The sequence below is a fragment of the Otolemur garnettii genome, unplaced genomic scaffold, assembly GCF_000181295.1.
Source record: "Otolemur garnettii isolate 467f Iridium unplaced genomic scaffold, OtoGar3 scaffold00003, whole genome shotgun sequence".
Taxonomy (NCBI): Eukaryota; Metazoa; Chordata; class Mammalia; order Primates; family Galagidae; genus Otolemur; species Otolemur garnettii.
Window position 1 is genome coordinate 227,961 of NW_003852398.1, and position 9,902 is coordinate 237,862.

General features: G+C 43.8%; 1 protein-coding gene across 1 annotated transcript in view; it reads left to right on the forward strand.

Annotated features, from left to right (window-relative positions):
* Positions 1 to 263: 263 nt before the first annotated feature.
* Positions 264 to 9,902, forward strand: part of UIMC1 (ubiquitin interaction motif containing 1) — a 155,553-nt gene continuing 145,914 nt past the window's right edge. Inside the window, exon 1 of the mRNA XM_023515092.1 lies at positions 264 to 318. The gene's annotated coding sequence lies outside the window, so the exon portion shown is untranslated. The remainder of the gene's footprint in view (positions 319 to 9,902) is intronic.

Sequence of the window (9,902 nt, forward strand, 5' to 3'; positions counted from 1 at the left end):
GATCCTAAAGAAACTAAAAGAGACTAAAAAAATGAAATAGATAAAGAAAAAAAAACCTAGAAAAAATAACAAAAGATCTCCACTTGAATAATTAACCGTGTTTTGTTTAGTCTTTGTGTCTGTACATTCTTTCTTTCTGGAGGATCAAAAAGACCAAGTCTAGGTCCAGAATCAGAACCTGTTCCTCCTCAAACCAAGGTAGAAAGGATTTTACACCATCATCCTAACCACACACACAACAGTGAGAATAAGGAGAATCCTCACCTGGAGTCATCACAGCCGGCTGAATAAAGCTTCATTGCCCCTTAGGAAGTAAAGGTAAAGACATCCAACATGCCCTGCTCCAGCCACATACTGGAAGCTGGCTGGTCAATACACGGCTGAAGCCTGAGGAAACTCCTTGAGGGACTTGTCTTAATTGGACTTTAAACTAAACTTTCAAAAAAGGGGCGGGGGCGATATCACACAGGAAAAAGTAAACGCAGATAAATCAAGAATTTGATTTCCCATTAAAACCAGTGGGGAATGTGATAACCAAGCCCCCTACCCTTAAAAAAGAAACTTCCTTTGAATCCATTAGTCCCAGCCCCCTCAAGGGTGGGGAGAACTCTGAGAAGAGGCCTGAAGATAAAGGAGTGCATAGGGAGGGGGAAGAACTTTGAGGAGAAACTTGAGTTAAGAAAGTACATAGGAGGCTTGGTGCCTGTGGCTCACACAGCTAAGGCACCAGCCACATACACCTGAGCTGGCAGGTTTGAATCCAGCCCGGGCCCGCCAAACAACAATAACGGCTGCAACCAAAAAATAGCCAGGCATTGTGGCAGGCACCTGTAGTCCCAGCTATTTGGGAGGCGGAGGCAGGAGACTCGCTTGAGCCCAGGAGTTGGAGGTTGCTGTGAGCTGTGATGCCATAGCACTCTACTCAGGGTGACAGCTTGAGGCTCTGTCTCAAAAAAAAGAAAGAAAGAAAGAAAGAAAGAGTGTACGTAGGAAGGAGAGGCTTGACATACCTCCTGCCCCCTGCATGCAATTCCCCCCACCCAAGGCTAACTGCAATGATTCAGCTTCTGTACCTCTGCCTGTTTGCGGTGATGCAGAAATAGGGTATAAAGACCCATTTGATCTGTCATTCAGGGTTGCAACGACCCCTGCACAGGTACAATAAATTTCTATTAATTATTTACATTTAAGTGGGGTCCATGTCTCCTTCTCAGCTGTGTGAGTCATAAGACTTTTAGCTCATTTCAACCTCATTTATTCATATATTAATTTATTGAGAGTCTACTATGAGCTGGATGATATTTTGGGCATTGGAATATGATGGTGAGAAAGTCAGGGAGGTTCTGGTAGAGTATTTTTTATTGAAGCGGATGAGAGTGTAATAAAAAAGATAACGAGGCTCAGCAAGGTGGCTTATGCCTGTAATCCTAGGACTCTGGGAGTCTAGAGACTGGTGGATTGCTCTCAGGAGTTTGAGACCAACCTGAGCAGGAGCAAGACCCTGTCTCTACTAAAAATAGAAAAAATGAGCCAGCGAGGCATTGTAGCAGGCGTCTATATTCCCAGCTGCTTGGGAGGATGAGGCAAGAGGATTGACTGAGCTTAAGAGTTTTGAGGTTACTGTGAGCTGACTCTATAGCACTCTAGCCAAATGATAGAGTGACACTCTGTCTCAAAAAAATAAAGTTAATGGATAGCAATAAATGTTTACTGATAAATGATGTGGAAGGAGCATTAGTCAGGGTGATCAGGGAAAGCCTCCAAAAAAATAACACTAAAGCTACAACCCAATTGGTAAGAAGGAGATGGCCATGCAAAGGGCTGGAGAAGAATGTTCCAGGCAGGGAAAAGATCAGGAACAAAGGCCCTGAAGAAGGAGGGAGCTTGATGTATTCAAGGAACAGGAAAAAAGACAGTATGGCTGAAGCCCAATAAACAAAGGGGAAAGTGGAATCAGACAAGGCTAAAGAGAGAAAGATTATTCTTGCCTGAGATCAGTGTAATTTATTCATTTATACTACAAATAATGAGCACCAGCTTTATGTAAGGTCTCATGCTCCAAAGCTTGCAGTGTAACAGGTGACTGATATTTGGGTTGTCCTTTATAGTTTACAGAGCATCTTTGACATACATTATAATATTTAATCCTCAGGTGGTTTTCATATGAGGGATTTTTCATATATGACAATAAAGAAATAGACTGGAAGAGGTGATGGTTTTTTTAAGGGTCACACAGCTAGTTAAAGAGCCCATCCTTGATTTAGACTGAAAATCCAATTCCTTTTGCCAACAGCAGATGACCAGCCTAAAAGGCAGTGACTATACATTACTTATTTATCTTAACAAAGAGTGCCAGTATTCATATTTGCATAGCATGAATTATTAACCTAGAAATCCCAAGAGATAGAGGGCATTTTTGTTAAAGTCAATGAACCCACAAAGATATTTTTAATTTTTTTTTTTTTTTTGTAGTTTTTTGGCCGGGGCTGGGTTTGAACCCGCCACCTCTGGCGTCCTACCCCTTTGGGCCACAGGCGCCGCCCACAAAGATATTTTTAAATATATATTTTTTTAGACAGAGCCTCAAGCCGTCCCCCTGGGTAGAGTGCTGTGGCATCACAGCTCACAGCAACCTCCAACTCCTGGACTTAAGCGAGTCTCCTGCCTCAGCCTCCCAAGTAGCTGGGACCACAGGCACCCACCACAACGCCCGGCTATTTTTTGGTTGCAGCTGTCATTGTTGTTTTGGTAGGCCTGGGCTGGATTCGAACCTGCCACCTTAGGTGTATGTGGCTGGTGCCTTAGCCACTTGAGCCACAGGCGCCGAGCCGATGTTTTTAAATATTATAAAGCAAATCCTAAGAATAATTAAGTTGCTGTGTATTTTATTTTTAAACTTCCTCCTCCTCAGCCATGCATGGTTACTTCATGCCTGTAGTCCTAGCACTTTGGGAGACTGAGATGGAAGGATTATCTTGAGCTCAGGAATTCGAGACCAGCCTGAGCACGAGGGAGATCCTATCTCCACTAAAATAGAAAAATTAGCCAGACTTCTTTGTAAGCATCTGTAGTTCCAGCTACTTGGGAGGCTGAAGCAGGAGCATCGCTTGAACCTAGGAGTTTGAGATTGCTGTTAGCTAGGCTGAAGTGATGGCCCTCTAGACTGGGCAACAGAGTGAGATTCTGTCTCAAAAAAAAAAAAAAATTCCCCCTCCTCTCACTCCTAATCCAATTAGATGCTTAAAATAGTTTTCCATTCATTGTCCAGTGAATGCTGTCAGGGTTCATGCCCTGTACAGTAGAGACAGAATCCTAAACTATAGTGCTGAATGTCTGAGTAGCCCTCATTGTCACCTGTTTTCTTCTTGTCTTTGCTTAAGTTCTTCCGAGGATGGTCCAGGCCCAGACTCCTTGCTGAGTTTGTTTGTTTGTTTGTTTTTGTAGAGACAGAGTCTCACTTTGTGGTCCTTGGTAGAGTGCCGTGGTGTCACACAGCTCACAGCAACCTCCAGCTCCTGAGCTTAAGCAATTCTCTTGCCTCAGCCTCCCGAGTAGCTGGGACTACAGGTGCCCGCCACAACGCCTGGCCATTTTTTGGTTGCAGTTTGGCCAGGGCAGGGTTTGAAACCTCTACCTTTGGTATATGGGGCTGGCACCCTACTCACTGAGCCACAGGTGCCACCCACTTTGAGTTTGTAATGCAGCTGTATATTTGCATTTGTGGGTCTGGCTTTTTATTTCTTCCGTGTGGAAAATGATAACCATTTACCAACACATTCTACTGTGGGAAATGACCAATGCCAGGGAAATGGTTTTTGCCAAGGGACAGGATCTAGGCTCAGGTCAGTACACATTTCAGTTAAATGAACACTGACTCTGGTTGTGGTGTGTGTGTACATGAGTGTGGATACAAAAGCCTGTGTTATAGTGTTTAATAAGATATAGTTTATGTTTTTAGGAAAATTAAACTCTGATTTTGTCTCACTCTAGTATTTCTAATCTAATGATAGACGAAAAAGTATTTACTAAATATATATCAGAGAACATGTGTTAACTGCTATAATAGAGGTGACAACCAAGGCTGGTATGGATGGGTTGGGACACTGAATCCAAAGTGTGGATGTGGTGGCTCACGTCTGTAATCCCAGCACTCTGGAAGGCCGAGACAGGTATATCACTTGAGCTTAGGAGTTCGAGACCAGCCTGAGCAAGAATCAGACCCATCTCTACTAAAAATAGAAAAACTAACTGGATGTCGTGGCCAGTACCTGTAGTCCCAGCTACTAGGTGGGCTGAAGCAGGGGTATTGCTTAAGCCCAAGAGTTTGAGTGTGATGACATCAACACTCTATCCAAAGCCACAGGGTGAAACTCTGTCTCAAAAAACAAAACAAAACAAAGTGTGGGGATCTTAACAGTATCTGGGTTACCTCTTTCATAAACAAAGTCTTGCTCTGTGGCCCAGGCTGGAGTGCAGTGGCACTGGAACCTCAAACTCTGGGATCAGCCTTCTCCCTCCTCAGCCTCTTAAGAAACTAGGACAACAGGCATGCCACCCTGCCCAGCTAACTTTTTTTTTTTTTTTTTTTTGAGACAAAGTCTCACTGTGTCACTCTTGGTAGAGTGCTGTAACATCATAGCTCACAGCAACCTCCAACTCACAGCAACCTCCAACCTCACACTCTGAAGTGATTCCCTTGCCTCAGCCTCCCTAGGAGCTGGGACTACAGGCGCTTGCCACAATGCCAGGCTATATTTTGTTACAGTTGTCATTGTTGTTTTAGCTGGCCTGGGCTGGGTTCGGACCCGCCAACCTCGGAGTATGTGGCTGGAGCCGTAACTACTATGCTACAGGCACCAAGCCCCAGCTAACTTTTTATTGTTTCATATTTTTAATATTCTTGAACTCCTGGTTTCAAGTGATCTTTCTGCCTTGGCCTCGTAAAGTGCTGGGATAGTAATAGACTTTTTACTTCTCAGCTCTAGGAACAGAGCTCTAGTTGTAGAGGTGGCCACAGATTAGTTTTTACTAACAGGATATAAAGAAATGTCTGTTGTCTGAATCAGAACCTAAGATTGATCTAAAATGAGTGCTTTTTGGCTTGGTGCCATAGCTCAGTGAGTAGGGCACCAGCCACATAAACTGAGGCTGGCGGGTTTGAGCCCAGCCCAGGCCTGGTAAACGACAATGGCAACTGCAACCAAAAAATAGCTGGGTGTTACAGCAGGCACTGTAGTCCCAGCTACTCTGTGAGACTTTGTCTCAAAAATAAATAAATAAATAAATAAAATAAATAAAAATAGGGCGGCTCTTGTGGCTCAAAGGAGTAGAGTGCAGCCAGTGGTGGAGGGGGCGGGCTAGAGGGGTACATTTTTATTGCAATCCTAGTCTATTTCTTGGGCTGGATAATTTTTTTTTTTTGAGACAGAGCCTCAGGCTATCCCCCTGGGTAGAGTGCTGTGGCATCACAACTCACAGCAACCTCCAACTCCTGGGCTCAAGTGAGTCTCCTGCCTCAGCCTCCCAAGTAGCTGGGACCACAGGCGCCTGCCACAACGCCCGGCTGTTTTTTGGTTGCAGCCATCATTGTTGTTTGGCGGGCCCCGGGCTAGATTTGAACCCACCACCTTAGGTGTATGTGGCTGGCGCCTTAGCCACTTGAGCCACAGGCACCAAGCCACTCCTGGATCATTTTTACAGTTTTTTTTTCCTTTTCTTTTTTTTGAGACAGCCTCAAGCTACCCTGGGTAGAGCATTGTGGTGTCACAGCTCACAGCAACCTCCAACTCCTGGGCTTAAGCGATTCTCTTGCCTCAGCCTCGCAAGTAGCTGGGACTATAGGTGCCCACCACAACACTCAGGTATTTTTTGGTTGCAGTTGTTGTTGTTTGGCAGGACTGGGCTGGATTCAAACGCACCATCTCTGTTGTATGTGGCTGGCACCTTAGCTGCTTGAGCTACCCTATTTTTATAGTATCTTTAGGGCTGCAGGGAAGTAGTGTTTTCAGGGGATACTAGGTTTTATGTAGAAAAAAACTTGTACTCATCTCAAGTGGTGGTTATGGTAATCAGTATAATCCCCCTAAACTAGTTAGTACATTTCCTGGCACATAGTGAATGGTAGCTGTTACCTATATTTTTCTGATAATTTAACATATTGATGTTAGGTTCTAGCTACCATCTTGGTAAAGACTGTATCAAATAAATCCCACTCTTCTCCATAACTTCTAGAACTGGTTTTAATTAATAGTCTGTACATTTGATTATGGATCAGAGTGATTTAGTTTAATGCCCCCAAAGAAATATAGAAGAGCCTATAATGATCCAAGCTCTGTCTTCTAGGGAATATTGCCAAGAAGTCCATATAGATCTTGAATTGGTATAAGTAGTGTGAGTCACATCAAATCAATAGGCTTTATTTAGGGCCCACTATATTATGTGCCAGGCAGTGTGCTATACTCCTTCCTTTCCTGTAGTATGTCAATGGCTCCCCATTGCTTATAGGACAAAGTTAAAATGTCCTTTTGTTGTGTAAGAGGCTGTGTATATTCTGACACTTCCTTCTCCACTCACTTCTGATACTCTCCAAGCACCAAGCCATACTGAATAAACTTCAGTACTGTGGTTCATTCTCTGTCTGGGGCATCTTTTCATACCACTTTGTCTTTGCTCATTTTATTTGGACTGCCTTTAATGTCTTTCTACTATCTCCTCTTGTCCACTTAATATATCCCTTCAAGTTTCATCCCAAGTTGCAGCCACAGAATTACATACTTAACAGGCCTGAGGCTACTAATCTTTGAAAGTTCTGCTCTCAAGGTTGACTTTTGTCTGGGATCTGCGAACTTGCAGAAGGGTTACAGAATTCCCTATAAACGTAGTTCATTGAGCCTAAATTGCTTTTACAAACAACATGGTTTATATAGAACACCTGCTTTCCTTCTGGGAAATTTTCTGAAATTTTGGTATGTGCTCAGCAGAGAGTGCCTACGTCACTGACCCCTGACAAAAATCCTGAATTTTGGCTTGGTGCCTATGGCTCAAGCGGGTTCAAATCCAGCCTGCGTCCACACAACAATGATGGCTGCAACAAAAAATAGCTGGGCAGGTGTTTTGGCGAGCACCTGTAGTCCCAGCTACTTGGGAGGCAGAGGGAGGAGGAGAATCACGAGCCTAGAAGTTGGAGGCTGCTGTGAGCTGTGACGCTACAGCACTCTACCCAGGGCAATAGCTTGAGGCTCTATCTAAAAAAAAAAAAGCCTAAATTCCTAAGCCTAGAAAGATGAGCTTCCCTAGTAGACACCACTTCATAAATGTTGTCACAATTAGGTACCAGAAGAATTAAATGTTATGTGTGACTCCACTGGGAAGGAGACTCTTAGAAACTTGTATTTGATTTTCTTTGAACTTCATCCCATGTGCTGCTTTTCTTTGTATCCTTGGCTGTAATAAATTATAGCCATGAGTGCTAGAGTCTGAGAAGCACTGGTTGCTTTTTCTCCTCTGGTTTTTAGCTTGCATATCTATTGGCTATATTTCCTTTAACTGGAGATTATATTTAAATACTTAGTGTGGGCTGGGCACGGTGGCTCCTGCCTGTAAATTCTAGCACTCTGGGTGGCCCAGGCAGGTGGACTGCTTGAGCTCATGGGTCTGAGACCAGCCTGAACCAGAGTGAGACTCTGTTTAAAAATACAAAAAACTGAGGCAAGATGATTGTTTGAGCCCAAGAGTTGGAAGTTGCTGTGAGCTATGATGATGCCATGATACTCTACCCAGGGTGATAGCTTCAGACTCTGTCTCAAAAAGAGAAAAATAAAGTGGTGGCGCCTATGGCTCAAAAGAGTGGGGTGCTGGCCCCATATGCTGGAGGTGGCGGGTTCAAACTCAGCCCTGGATAAAAACTGCAAAAAAAAAAAAAAAAGAAAAAGAAAAAAAAGAAGAAAATAAATAGTATAAGTTAAACATTTTGGCTAGAATACATCTTTGTAGATGTATCTTCTTGTATCTGTCTGTGGAATGTAATAAAAATATCTGATTAATTTGCCATTAGTGGTGCTAAAATTGACCACTGCATTTGGATGATGGTACTTTAAACCCTCGATGGTGTAATTAAATGTCCTCCCTTATTATGATCAGAAAGTATCGTTGTGCCAAGCACAGTGGCTCGCACCTGTAATCCTAGTACTCTGGGAGACTGAGGTGGATAGATTGTCTGAGTTCAGGAGTTTGAGATCAGCCTAAGCAAAGCGTTAGACTATCTCTACTAAAAATAGTAAAACTAGGCCAGGCACAGTGGCTCCTGCTTGTAATTCTCACAGATGAGCAGGAGGCAGGTGGATTGCCTGAGCTCATGGGTTCAAGACCAGCCTGAGCTAGAGCGAGACCCCGTCTCTAAAAAATAGCTGGGCATTATGGCGGGCGCCTTTAGTCCCAGCTACTCTGGAGACTGAGACAAGAGAATCACTTGAACCCAAGAGTTTAATGTTGCTGTGACTTGTATTGCCATGGCACTCTACTGAGGGTGACAAAGTGAGACTCTAACTCAAAAAAAAGAAAGTATCTTTCTGGGATATATATATATATATATTTTTGGAAACAGTATATCACCCTATCAGATACAGTATATCATAGAGTGCTATGGTATCACAGTTGATAGCAACCTCAAACTCTTAGGGTTTAAGAGATTCTCTTGCCTCAGCCTCCCAAGTAGTTGGGACTACAGGTACCCCCAACAATGCCTGGCTATTTTTTTGTTGCAGTTGTCTTTGTTTAGCAGGCCTGGGCTGGGTTCATACCTGCCAACCTTGGTGTATGTGGCTGGAACCCTAACTGCTGAGCTCCTGGCGCCGAACCTCTTTGTAGTATTTATTGACATTCGATGAATGTCTGATTCTCTATTGACCATTCTCCTAATTCACCTGATGCTCAATGGGTTTTGTTTGTTTGTTTGTTTTTTGAGACAGAGTCTCATTTTGTTGCCCTTGGTAGAGTGCTGTGGTGTCGTAGCTCACAGCAACCTCAAACTCTTGGGCTCAAGTGATCCTCTTGCCTCAGCTTTCCAAGTAGCTGGGATTACAGGCGCCTGCCACAGTGCCCAGCTATTTTTAGAGATGGGGAATCTCATTCTTGCTCAGGCTGGCCTTGAACCTGTGAGTTCAGACAATCCATCTGCCTCAGCCTCCCAGAGTACTAGGATTATAGGCATGAGCCACTGTGCCTGGCCTGCTGAATGGTTTAAACATCAATTTAATAACCCTTGCCAAATCACTAATTTCATTAGGTTTTTACAAAATTATGGGTTTTTTTGTTGTTGTTGTTCTGTTTTTTTTGAGACAGTCTCAAGCTGTTGCCCTGGGTAGAGTGCCATGGCGTCATAGCTCACAGCAACCTCAAACTCTTGGGCTTAAGCAATTTTTTGCTTCAGCCTCTCATGTAGCTGGGACTATAGATGCCCCCCACATCACTTGGCTATTTTTTGTTGTTGTTATTGTTGTAGTCATTGTTTGGCAGGCCTGGGCTGGATTTGAACCTGCCAGCTCTGGTGTATGTGGCTGGCACCCTAGCTGCTGAACTATAGGCACTGGGCCCAAAATTATGTTTTATTAGCTGGCATATTTATGTACAGTAGAGTTTTACTCATGAACTGGGTCTATTTACTAGTTACCTGGAAATATATTTTGTACAGTAAAGGTGGTATGAATGTATGACTCTTTTTTTTTCTTTCTCCTCAAGCTGTCCCCCGGGGAGAGTGCTGTGACATCATAGCTCACAGCAACCTCTAACTCCTGGGCTCAAGCGAGTCTCCTGCCTCTACCTCCCAAGTAGCTGGGACCACAGGTGCCCCCCACAACGCCTGGCTATTTTTTTTGGTTGCAGCCATCATTGTTGTTTGGCGGGCC